General features: G+C 39.6%; 1 protein-coding gene across 2 annotated transcripts in view; it reads left to right on the plus strand.

Annotated features, from left to right (window-relative positions):
* The window catches only part of CHM (CHM Rab escort protein), a 134525-nt gene that overhangs the window by 64901 nt on the left and 56095 nt on the right, over nt 1-13529 (plus strand). Inside the window, exon 9 of one of the 2 annotated variants that reach the window (XR_013347120.1) lies at nt 11913-12002. The exons of the other annotated variant lie outside the window; for it this stretch is intronic. The gene's annotated coding sequence lies outside the window, so the exon portion shown is untranslated. The remainder of the gene's footprint in view (nt 1-11912; nt 12003-13529) is intronic. 2 annotated transcript variants of the gene reach the window in all.

Genomic DNA, 13529 nt, shown 5'->3' on the forward strand with positions numbered 1-13529 from the left:
CCTTGGATGGTACCGCTGCCACTACCAAGTGAGTTAGCCAAAGATTCAGGAAAGTGACCACTTGGAGTTCCTGGTTCCCCAAAATATCCCCCCAAACCCCTTCACCCCCTTTCCTGGGGAGGCTTGAGAATAATATGCCAATCAAATAGGTAAACAAGGTGAGCACAGACCAGACCCTTGGGTTTTTAGGACACTAAAAACCAATCAGGTTCTTAAAAGCAGAACTTTATTATAAAGGAAGAAAGTAAAATAAGCACCTCTGTAAAATCAGGATGGAAGGTAATTTTACAGGGTAATAAGATTTAAAACACAGAGGATTCCCCTCTAGGCAAAACTTCAAAGTTACAAAAAACAGGAATAAACCTCCCTCTTAGCATAGGGAAAATTCACAAGCTAAAACAAAAGATAATCGAACGCATTTCCTTGCTATTACTTACAATTTCTCTAATATTAGATGTATTATTTCAGTAGAAGCTGGATTACTTGCTTGGTCTCTCTTTGTCTCGAGAGGGAATGCACAGAAAGCACAGACAAAACCTTGCCCCCCTCACCCCCTGATTTGAAAGTATCTTTTCCCCATTGGTCCTTCTGGTCAGGTGCCAACTAGGTTAATGGAATTGATTAACCCCTTACAGGTAAGTGATTCTGTACCTCTGGCCAGGAGGGATTTGATATCACTGCATAAATAAAGGTTGTTACCCTTCCCTTTATATGTATGACACTAGAATACGTGTTTCTAGAGGGGCCAGGGAGTTAGACTAGAGCAAAGGCTCTTAAGCAAAGTAAACTGTCATGGGATAAGAGGGAAGGTCCTCTCATGGATTGGTAACTGTTTAAAAGATGGGAAACAAAGGGTAGGAATAAATGGCCAGTTTTCAGAATGGAGAGAGGAAAATAGTGGTGTCCCCCAGGTGTGGTAAATAGTGCTGTCTGTTCTGGGCCTAGTCCGATTCAATTTATTCATAAATGATCTGGAAAAAGGGGTTAAACAGTGAGGTGGCAAGATTTGCAGACTCAAAAATTCTGAAGTCCCGGGCAGACTGCAAAGAGCTACAAACGGATCTCTCAAAACTGGGTGACTGGGCAACAAAATGGCAGATAAAATTCAATGTTGATAAATGTAAAATAATGCACATTGGAAAACATAAACCCAATTATAAATCTAAAATGATGGGGCCTAAATAGGCTGTTACCACGCAAGAAAGATCTTGGAATCATTGTGGATAGTTCTTGGAACTATCCACAATGTGCAGCAGCAGTTAAAAAAGAAAGAGAACGGAATATTGGGAATCATCAAGAAAGGGATAGATAATAAGACTGAAAATATTGTATTGCTTCTATATAAATCCATGGGACACCCATATCTTGAATACGGTGTGTAGATGTTGTCACCCCATCTCAAAAAAGATGAATTAGAATTGGAAAATGTTCAGAAAAGGGCAACAGAAATGATACGGGGTTTGGAGCGGCTTCCATATGAGGAAAGATTAATAAGACCTGAGACTTTCCAGCTTAGAAAAGAGACGACTACGGTGGGATAGGATAGATCTATAAAAGCATGACTGTTGCGGAGAAAGTAAATAAGGAAGTGTTGTTATTTACTCCTTCTCATAACACAAGAAGTAGGGGTCACACAACGCACAGTCAGTCTGTGAAACTCCTTGCCAGAGGATGTTGTGAAGGCCAAGACTAAAAAAAGAACTAGATAAGCTCCCGTAGGATAGGTCCATCAATGGCTGTTAGCCTGGATGGGCAGGGATGGTGTCCCTAGCCTCTCTTTGCCAGAAGCTGGGAATGGGTGACAGGGGATGGATCATCTGGTGATTACCTGTTCTGTTCATTTTCTGTGGGGCACCTGGCATTGACCACTCTTGGAAGACAGGGTACTGGGCCAGATGGACCTTTTGGTCTGACCCAGTATGGCCGTTATGTTCTTAAATGGGCACCACTGAGCACCAGATTACTCCCTCCCCCTGATAGTTCAGATAGCCTTTGGAAGCATGACATTATAGAGGAATCTCCTCTTACATGGCTGGTAAGTCACTTTCTCACCCACTCTTTGCAGGTGCTAACTTGTGCACTTGAAGGAAAAATTATGTGTATTGTAATTATTAGTATAGGACCAACAGGATGCTTTGATCCGTGACGGTATCTGAGAGTGGGTTTTCTATAAATGTCGTTTCAAGGTCTGATGTGAGGGGTTGTTTAGACTGCAGTGAGTGTGGTCATTTTTACACATGCTTTGCCATTGTTTCCTTTGTGTGTTCAATAATCACTTTCCTCCTTTCTAATCTCAACAGTGGACTCTTAATTTCTCTTCTCTGATAAGAGGATTCCAGCTTTTAGGCCACTCACAGCTGGAAGGGTCATCCTAGTAGCATAGGGTCCAAATTTGGCTGTCTAGAGGGTGGACATGATCTCTCAGTACCATAGTGGTGGGGGTATAGGGAGGTGTATTCTCTCTGAATATACATTGCCACAACCATTGCTTTGAATTGAAGGGCCCTCTTCTCTCAGAGAAAGAACATGGTGGTAAAATGTGAAAACCCTGTGGATTTGCCTTGACAGGTGGTTAAATGCATGGACAAAAAGGCAGCAGCCATTACAGGCAAAACGGTGTACTTCTTTACAGGTGCCAGGATTTCCGCACCCGAAGCAGATAAATTCAATTTCAGTTAAATTTGAGACCTTTTCATTTAGTTCAGACAAACGAGTTTGCAACATCTTTTGAGCAAGTGACCAGATAGTAGTTACGTATTTGTCTTGCATAAACACTGAATATGAAAAATAAGTTCCATTGTACCATTTCTGGGTTGAGTTCCTCAGGAGCATGTCTGTATACTTTAGGAATAACAGCCCTCTGCCTAATTTCTAAATTCTGATTTTGATTTCAATACAATGATTTGTGTCAGTAAAATTTTGTTTATGGGGCTTACTGTTGTCAGCTGTTTTTTTGCAATTTCTTTCTTTCATCAGATGTCTTGAGCACGTATCCAATTCTGAATTGCGGATGAGAATTCAGTAACTTAATGAATGCAATAGGCTTTTAGGCCTTTCTTAACAAAATGGCTTATTCTTAATTTCTGATAATCTTGGATGACAAAATACACAGTTCACCAACTTCTTAACTAAGCAAATATTTATGTATTTTAGACATTATGGCCCCCAATCCTATAGCTGCATCAGTGTGGGTGGATTGTTGTGCTCACTTTACTTCAGCAGAACTTCACTTGGGCTGAGAGGTCTGTGCATGGGAATCAGACCGCGGTGATGGTGACTTCTCACCATTTAGCCACTCTAATACTCTGCTTACTAATCTGTCTCACTGTGATGTCTTCTGATATTCTAAATCACTAACCACCTTCAAGCAGGTGATATTTTATTTTCAAACAAACAGTGAGATAAATGTTTTCTTCATTTCCCATCAAAAGGTGGAATTTCCTCACTACAATTTCACTGGCACACGTTTACAGAAGACCTAAGGAGTTGCTGGCTCGATGGCCAGACAGGCAGTATTCTGTTTTACACCAGTCATAGGTTTAAAGGGACTGCATAGTCTTAAACACACTTCTCTCTGGAAAATTTTTATCTGTCATTGTTAGTTAACATCCCTGGGACTATAAGAATTCTTCAGACTGGACAAACTCTTTAATTGTGCCCATGGTATTCCACTATTTTGGGTACTTTTATTTCAAGTAATGGTCAACATTTATAGTTAGAGAAAGGAGATTGTCTATGAGGCTTGAGACTAATTGCTTTATGTCAAATTGTGAGCGTATCCGTTTTTAAAAAGATTTAAAGTACCACTGTAATAAAAATAAAAACCTGAAATCTTAACATTTCTTGTTTAAATGAATATTGAAACAATTTAGAAAGCAGTCACAGCTTCATTTTTTATATTAAATTAATTTTGACTGTTATAGATGACCTACCATGGGTATTGTCTTGCTAAAACTGAACAATATCTGAAGTATATTGTTCAGTCTGTATAGTAAAGTTGTAACTCTACTGCCTATACATCATATCCTACAGTTTTTATCACCAGGTTATCAGAATAAGGTGTCACCTGTTCTGTGATTTCTAACCACCGTTCTATATTCTGTTTTAATGTAAGCCTCTTAAGCATTTCTTGCAGCCAGCTACACTGTGTTCTCATCAAGGCTACTGTTATAAATGGCATACATGCATATTTATGTGAATGATTCAAAGACATTTGTAAGTCACATCCTTGCATTCTAAATGGATTCTGCATAAACAGTACAACACTTTATAAGTACTGAAGACATTTGAGTGAATAAAAACAGTATTAATTCTTTATTGGTTTAAACAGGTATGTTTTAATAGAGAAAACTAAACTATTTTATGTCACTGTTACGAACCTTCCAGTATGCCAAGGTACAGATGTGAGATTTCTATCTCTATAAATTGGATTTGTGCTACAAGAAAGGTCATTGGAATTCACATTGTTCCATGCTTACAAGCAAAGGAACGTTTCCCAGCCTTTATTATAGCTTCTTTTGTTTTTAACATGTTGATATGAGACCAAAATCATTCTTCCTGTCTTCTGAGACAGGATCTGGAATTATGCTTGAACAAAAAAAAAGATATCCCATACCTTGAAGAAAAGCCTCTCACACCTCTAGAATGGAGTTCTGTTTATATTCTTAACCAGTTGAATGTGAAGTATGTGCAATAAGAATAGGGAATTGATATGGAAAACTTCTTTATTAGCAAGACAGCACCAGCATGCTTTTGCCTACTTGTAACTCAGCTACCTTGGAAATACAATACGTAAAGTAATGCAGCACTTCAGCATCTTCTGGGAAACAGAGAGAGAGTGCCAAGATTACAATCAACATGCAGCACAAATTATTCTTGCACTACACTATATAAGGCACTAGTGATTGAGCGTTCAGAATATTTAGTATAATTTTGATCTTTGCATTGTAGGGAAACCATTAAAGGACAACCAAAATGTTTCCTGGGTTGGGAGGTTTAACTTGCAAGAAAGCTTGACTTGGCCAATACAGTAACTTGGTTATGGGAGATTTTCATGGTCATCTTAAAATCCAGAATGTATGTTAATTAGCCGTTTGGTATAGTAGCTCATTTATGAACCAGAGAACATGATTTAGAGGTGAGGGGCTAGTTTGTAATTGAATCAGGCAGAATTTCTTTACATACGGTTGTTGAAATATTAAACTGCGAAGGCAGTAATAGAAGGAAGGAGGCTTAAATTGATTTGATAGAGATGGACACTTTATTTTGAGAAGACAAGGATTGGAAAGCACATCTAACTATATTATAAAGAGAGGAGTGAGGTATGCATTGATTCCTAGGTTTTTAGAAGAATGTCCTGATGAGTCATATTTACTTACTTTGGCCTTTCATGTTCCCCAGTAATTTACTGTTTTCTATTTCAGACTTTTTTGAAAGACATGAGATTTGGCTCAGAGCAACAATTTGCTCAAGACTTCTATTCTAGCTTGTCTGCCTCCCTTTAACCCCAAATTTTTCAGAAATAATCGTCTATAACCCCTGCTTGAAGTAGTTTCCATCATATACAGGGTTTACAGTTTGGTTCAATGGCTCTGAGTACTCCCACAATACAAATCGTTCCAGCACCCTTGACTACAACTGATATAAAAGCGAGCAACTCTGAAATGTGTTTTTTCATGGAAAGCTTCTATTCTATACTTGCAGAATGGAAGTGAGTGAGTTTACAATACTTACAAGATAATGAGGAAAATTACCTAGAGAAATACCCAATGTAGGAATAGCATTGTATTGTTTCATGCTAACTTTATTAAAATATTGTGTACTTCTATGCCTATTATGTTCACATATTAGCACCCATTACCAAAGTATCTGAGCACCTTCCAAGAGGAAAAAATGGTGACACTTTTCCTGACCCCAAAAGCCAGGTTGAGCTTTTAAATTATTATTGAAAATAGAAGAGTGAGATTGTTGGAGTGCAAAAAGATACCATTGCTAGAAAGCTTAGGCAAGAGGTATGTTTTGCATTCCGTTTGAATGCAGTGGAGTCTATCGATGATTTTTTATTACTTCTGGTGGTGACTTCTACAGTCTGTTTCCTGTTAAGGTTTTGTGACTCTCTGTTGGTTGACCTATTTGGAACAAAGCTGTCATGGGAGGTTGTGGAGAGAGAGAGACTTTTTCAGGTAGCCTGGAGGAATTCCGTGCAGGGCTTTTAAAATTGAGGAAGACCCCTATTTTCAATGGGGAACATGTACAAAAAGCAGTAATTTAGAGTGATTTGTTCCCCATGAGCTGTGTTGATAAGCAAGTGGGCTCTTGCATTTTGAAATAACGAATACTGTTTCAAGACATAAGACTTCATTTTATAGATATAGAGAACTGATAAAAAGAAAAGGAGTACTTGTGGCACCTTAGAGACTAACCAATTTATTTGAGCATAAGCTTTCGTGAGCTACAGCTCACTTCATCCGATGCATAGTGCGGAAAATACAGAAGATGCTTTTATACGTACAAACCATGAAAAAATGGGTGTTTACCACTACAAAAGGTTTTCTCTCCCCCCACCCCACTCTCCTGTTGGTAATAGCTTATCTAAAGTGATCACTCTCCTTACAATGTATATGATAGTCAAGGTGGGCCATTTCCAGCACAAATCCAGGGTTTAACAAGAATGTCTGAGGAAGGGGGGGGGAGGAAAAAACAAGGGGAAACAGGTTACCTAGCCACTCCCAGTCTCTATTCAAGCCTAAGTTAATTTTATCCAATTTGCAAATGAATTCCAATTCAACAGTCTCTTGCTGGAGTCTGGTTTTGAAGTTTTTCTGTTGTAATATCGCAACTTTCATGTCTGTAATCGCGCGTCCAGAGAGATTGAAGTGTTCGCCGATTGGTTTATGAATGTTATAATTCTTGACATCTGATTTGTGTCCATTTATTCTTTTATGTAGAGACTGTCCAGTTTGCCCAGTGTACATGGCAGAGGGGCATTGCTGGCACATGATGGCATATATCACATTGGTAGATGTGCAGGTGAACGAGCCTCTGATAGTGTGGCTGATGTTATTAGGCCCTGTGATGGTGTCCCCTGAACAGATACGTGGACACAGTTGGCAATGGGCTTTCTTGCAAGGATAGGTTCCTGGGTTAGTGGTTCTGTTGTGTGGTATGTGGTTGCTGGTGAGTATTTGCTTCAGGTTGGGGGGCTGTCTGTAAGCAAGGACTGGCCTGTCTCCCAAGATTTGTGAGTGTTGGGTCATCCTTCAGGATAGGTTGTAGATCCTTAATAATGCGTTGGAGGGGTTTTAGTTGGGGGCTGAAGGTGACGGCTAGTGGCGTTTTGTTATTTTCTTTGTTAGGCCTGTCCTGTAGTAGGTGACTTCTGGGAACTCTTCTGGCTCTATCAATCTGTTTCTTCCCTTCCGCAGGTGCGTATTGTAGTTGTAAGAATGCTTGATAGAGATCTTGTAGGCGTTTGTCTCTGTCTGAGGGGTTGGAGCAAATGCGGTTGTATTGCAGAGCTTGGCTGTAGACAATGGATCGTGTGGGTGGTCAGGGTGAAAGCTGGAGGCATGTAGGTAGGAATAGCGGTCAGTAGGTTTCCGGTATAGGGTGGTGTTTATGTGACCATTGTTTATTAGCACTGTAGTGTGCAGAAAGTGGATCTCTTGTGTGGACTGGACCAGGCTGAGGTTGATGGTGGGATGGAAATTGTTGAAATCATGGTGGAATTCCTCAAGGGCTTCTTTTCCATGGGTCCAGATGATGATGTCATCAATATAGCGCAAGTAGAGTAGGGGCATTAGGGGACAAGAGCTGAGGAAGCGTTCTAAGTCAGCCATAAATATGTTGGCATACTGTGGGGTCATGCGGGTACCCATAGCAGTGCCGCTGATTTGAAGGTATACATTGTCCCCAAATGTAAAATAGTTATGGGTAAGGACAAAGTCACAAAGTTCAGCCACCAGGTTAGCCGTGACATTATCGGGGATAGTGTTCTTGATGGCTTGTAGTCCATCTTTGTGTGGAATGTTGGTGTAGAGGGCTTCTACATCCCATAGTGGCCAGGATGGTGTTATCAGGAAGATCACCGATGGATTGAAGTTTCCTCAGGAAGTCAGTGGTGTCTCGAAGGTAGCTGGGAGTGCTGGTAGCGTAGGGCCTGAGGAGGGAGTCTACATAGCCAGACAATCCTGCTGTCAGGGTGCCAATGCCTGAGATGATGGGGCGCCCAGGATTTCCAGGTTTATGGATCTTGGGTAGTAGATAGAATATCCCAGGTCGAGGTTCTAGGGGTGTGTCTGTGCGGATTTGATCTTGTGCTTTTTCAGGGAGTTTCTTGAGCAAATGCTGTAGTTCTTTTTGGTAACCCTCAGTGGGATCAGAGGGTAATGGCTTGTAGAAAGTGGTGATGGTTAAGCCTAGATGTTAAGAATAAATGGATCATTATGGCCAGATCCTGAGACCAATGGGATTTGGGTGCAATTTTCTGGCCCAGCCCCTGACAGTAGTGAGTATGTTTTTGCCATTAAGGCTATTTGCATTTCAGAGTGGAGTGTAGAGCTCCCCAAGTCTGTGGATTAAGGTAGATCTGCGGATAGATTACACTGGCTGAAGTTACTGTGGAGGAGGAGAGTTCTTTGAAGTGCTATCTTATTTCTACCAACATCAACTTAATCTTATCTGGGTTCATCTTCACCCATCTGTTTTTCATTCTGGCTCTGATCTCAGTTTGTCATTAAGAGATCCAGGAGAAAATACAGGTGGTCCCTAGAAATCCTAACTAAAATTAGAGTCCGATCATGAAAATAATGATAGTAGCTGTTTCTCTTGTGATGAGGGAGAAGTTCTGATTAAGATGCATTGCCAAAATCTATATGCAGCCTGAGAATCTAGTCTAGGGTATAGTTGGTTTTGTAGGATGGATCTAGAAACTTCTTGTAAGAAACCAAAGGTTCAGAGATTGATAAGAGAAGTTGTGCTCTTGCATTTGAGACATCCATGTGATTTGTTCAAGCCTTCCAGGATGAGTCCAATAGTGTTGGTGTCATGTCTTCTCGAAAGCCTATATTTTTCCCAAGGTCTGTAGATTAGAACAATGCTTATGATTGATTTTGTCCGAGAACTTTCGGATTCGTCCCAAGACTTGCAACGAATTTGATGTTGAGTAAGTCTTTTTTTTTTTTAAATTTGTAGCTGTAAAGGAATAGAATAACTGCCTTGACTCCAGATTTGAGCAACTTACATAGTTTTTGTGTAAACTTCGCAAGCATAAAAGTTGGCATGTTAATAAAATATGGAAAATTAAGACATGTTAACTTAACATGGTGTCAGATACGTGGGAAGATAGCATTGATCTTTGTGAAATTAGCTATGGAGTATATCTGTGAAAACAGGACAGCTGGTTTTATCAGATAATGGGATATGTTATCCATATCTATGATCTGAGTTGAGTCCTAAATTTTAAAATGTGTAATTTGCATATTTGTATAGATTTGTATCAATTTTTGAGAGAACTTCATTTTTTTTGACCTGAAAATTCATCTTGGAAGTACTGTAAATATGAATCAAGTCAATTCTTAGGCACATTTTCTTTAAGTTCTAAATCTGAACAATACTTACCTTGCTCCCCTTTTCTGAACTTTTTACTTGCATTTAATTTAAATAATGGGGCTCTCGACATAGCAATTTAAAAAAAAGACATATTTTTCTTTAGTTACAGTTCATATTGGCATAGGGATGCAAAATGGGTAAGTGTAGTTAGCATGATTGTTTGTATGATCTGTTTGTTTTTCCCTTGAGGAGAGAGTCTTCCTTGGAATAAACATTAGTGAGGTGAGATAATCCATCATTTTGAGGCCTGTTCTCTTTTGATGGATGGATAGATTGGTAAAGTAACTCAATAATCCCCGTTTTTTTCAGGTTATTCACAGATCAGTGAGCATGGTCGTTAATAAAGCTATGAAATGCTTTTTTGTGTCCTTGCCCACATTATTTCTCAGTTTGGACAGGAGGAGAACTTTTAATTTGGAAATAACCTTTATGTTGAAACATACATCCTAAGTACAGTATATGAAGACCTTTGTGAATAATAGTATCCCTCTTAGAAGTGAACTCTCTTCACAAACTGTGCTATTTGTATGTCTGTTTAAATAAGTTACTTGAAAGCACTGGAGCTATTTAAGTAATTACTAACTACTTCACTGGCTGAATACTTGGTGTTCTTCAGCATACTACAATATACAGTATGGAATCCTGCTTTGGGTGGTTATAAGGATGTTGTCAAGGGGTTTAGGCTAAAAGTGTATAGATTTAGTAACCCAATAGAAATGTTTTCAATAAAAGCAAGCAGTTTATTGCACTGAGAGAGGATTTAAATATTTCCCTACAGTATGGGAAACACCAGTAGCATTTCTACTGCATAACACGCAGAGTGAAACAGACAATAGTAATAGTTATAGTTTCACCACTCTGAATACAAATAATGAACCTGAAATGCAAAAAGTACAATTTATTTAATAATTAAGGCTGTCTTGTATTAAAAGTGCTATCTTGTTTCTAAAATATTACTTTTAATTGTCAGCACCTCTTCAAGGACCCTATTCAGTACCATTGCAAAACTCCCATTTCCATTGGAGTGATTAATAGGGCTCTAAAATAGTATTAGCAAAGACTAAGAGCTTGTCCACAAGGGGACACTCATGCAAGCTCCTTTGTGAGGGCAGAACTGCTTGCAGGTTTGAGGCCTAAGGGTCAAATCCTGGAAAAGGATTCTCCATTATGAGGTCAACATCAATCTATCTGTGCATAGAAGTTAATCTTGTGATTACTACCAAATGTTGAAATATTCAATTAAACATGATAAAAATATACTAGGTTGCACACTTTGCTTCTGTAGGCTGAGTTCATTGCATCCATCAGGAGCTCCTTGCATCCCTTCTGTCCCCCTCTTGTTCAGGGACTCCCTGCAACTCCACACTACTTCCCTCATGCATGGGCCTTCTTGTTTATTCTTCTTTCCCTCCTCCTCCCCTGAACCACGGTCCCTGTTCTCTCCACCATGCCAGGGGCTCTGTGTGTCTCCTTTTCCTTCCCACTGGGATTAGAAGGGATTGGTGGATGGCGACTGATCCCTCTCGCACGCAATTGAGGAGGGAGGGTGGCAGGAGGGAGGATAGAATCGGTGAAGCCGCCTTCTCTCTCTGGCTGCTTCTGTTAGTTGCGCATCTGCATCATGAGTGTTAGGTGGTTCCTGACAAGGACAATAGTTATTTCTATACAGTGTGTCAATATGGTAAACTCTATTGGGAGGCTAGATGGACATGAGATAAAGCTGTTATGTTAGTAGTCATTAATAGTGCTATCAACTACTGTAGTGGTTTTATCTGAGTCAGTTGTAGGGGTTCTTGAAGCTGGGTTTAGTAAAGTGCTGTCAGGGGCTCCAAGTGTCTCCCACTTCTACCTTCATGTTTTCTGATTTTTCCCGAAAATCTTACTTTTGAAGGTGTTTATTTTCATCTTCATTATGTTAATATAGCCCATAATGAAAATGGGGCATGTAGTTAGAGAGGAATACAGACCTCCATATTTCCCCTCTTTTTAATTTCTAATTTAAACACAGTTTTACCTCTTCCATGTTTGTCATAGTGAAAATAGTGTATATCATTGTTTTAGTCCTTGTAACTTAATAAAAATGCAACCTATTTTTTGTTACATTGATTCTCTTTTAAGGACAAAGTGGGGAGAATGCATCCATATTTTTGCCACTCTGTTTTAAAATGCTTTACAGAATACTTTTCTTTACTTCATATTTGTTTCTCCTGACTTCAAAGGATAAAGGAAAATGGAAGATAATATTCACCTCCTATTGAGGCTAACCTTGTTTAAACCAGCATTGCATTCATTCCTTGTTCCAGGGTTTATTAAACCTCAAGAGTTAGAATAATGTGTCCAGACAAACGCACAAGCTACAGAGAGTGGGCCAAATGCATCCCTGTTGGAAGAAGGTATGATGCTTTGGGGTTTTGTCACTGTCTGCCCTGCAATCCTGGGTGCTTCTGTGCTGTGCTGCTTTGGCTCAGAGCCCTGATACCATCAGCCTGCTCACAGCGCAGAGGCCTCATCTTGGCTTCCACCAGCCAAGTTACTCTTTGAAGAGTGACACCAACACCCTTTCCAGTTCCAAGTCTCCAAAACAGTCTCTCACGCAGCATGCAGTTCCTCTCATTGGATACTCTCAGAAATTAAGTTCACTGCCTCCAAAGAGACAGAGTACACCATCCTGTTTTAGTTGAGGACTTCATCCTTCAGTTTAATACACAGCACTGAGATGGTTTTATACTAAAACAGGAATAAGCTTAGTGGTGTGGTGGTCTTCATAGAGAGAATTGTTCGCTGAAAGAATTGATTTTATTATTATTATTAATAGATATTTAAGTGACAGAACAGAAGACACATTGTTACAAGTAAAACAAAACGTGCTTTCTAGTGACTAAAACGTAACTTCAGCAAGTTACCATCTTTGGGTTACATCTTCTCACCTGTAGTCAGTTCTAGCTGCTCTTGGTTTTCATGAGCTCAAAGGGCACTGCTCCCTGTTTGTCCCCCAGTTGGTGGATGCCAAAATGACTTGCTCTTTCTGCTTCTGTTTTCCAAAGTCTATTGTCTCTGTTTCAAGAGCCAGGAAGGTTTCCAAGGGATGCAGGCTCCATCCCCTATTGTGATCATTAAGCAGTCTTCTGCCATGCTTATTTATAACTTTGTGTGCCTTGTATGTAGAAGTGCTTTTCATTGTCCTCTGAGGTATTACCTGGCTCAGTTTATGTTGAAGACACAGGTGAAACAACATTCCTTTGTCTAGGACAGGCTGGGCTCATGCATTGCTTGCAAAACACCTTTTTAGAACATATTTCTGGCACACATCTATAATTCTTTATACACTGCCCATACATACATTACACAATAATGTTAATGACCAGCTTGTTACTGGTTTGCATATGATACCTTACAAGACACCTTTTAGATACAGATTATGACAAGTGTATTGGGGCAATGCCTGAGTTATGGTATGGTGCGCCCTCTGTCAGTTGGCACTGAAGGACTCCCTGGGTCGCAAGAGTAACCTTGTTGAGTTTACTAGTTACATCTGCTTACAAAAGTACTACGTTTGATCCAAATAGATTTTTCTGTTAGAGAAGAATTTGTGCAACTAAAGTAAATTTAAGTCACCTTTCTAACTATTGACAATATTATCCTGAAGCAGAGTATGGAGGAGCTTGGGAAAGGTATATCAAGATGAGCAGAGGAGGCAAAGGAAAATCGAGAATAAATGCATTTCTTGTTGCATTTGGCTTTGCATTGTTTGGGAAAGATCTACTTTGTCATGACATTTTTCAGGGTTGTACCATTTTAAAGGTAGAGATGCTGATTCGAAGAGATCTAAGAGCCAATATCCATTTTGATACAGAACGTAATGTATTATATTTGGGCATTGGAAGGATATCTTTTTGCCCATTAGCAAGCTTATTTTAAGC

The sequence above is a fragment of the Eretmochelys imbricata genome, chromosome 9, assembly GCF_965152235.1.
Source record: "Eretmochelys imbricata isolate rEreImb1 chromosome 9, rEreImb1.hap1, whole genome shotgun sequence".
Classification (NCBI taxonomy): Eukaryota; Metazoa; Chordata; order Testudines; family Cheloniidae; genus Eretmochelys; species Eretmochelys imbricata.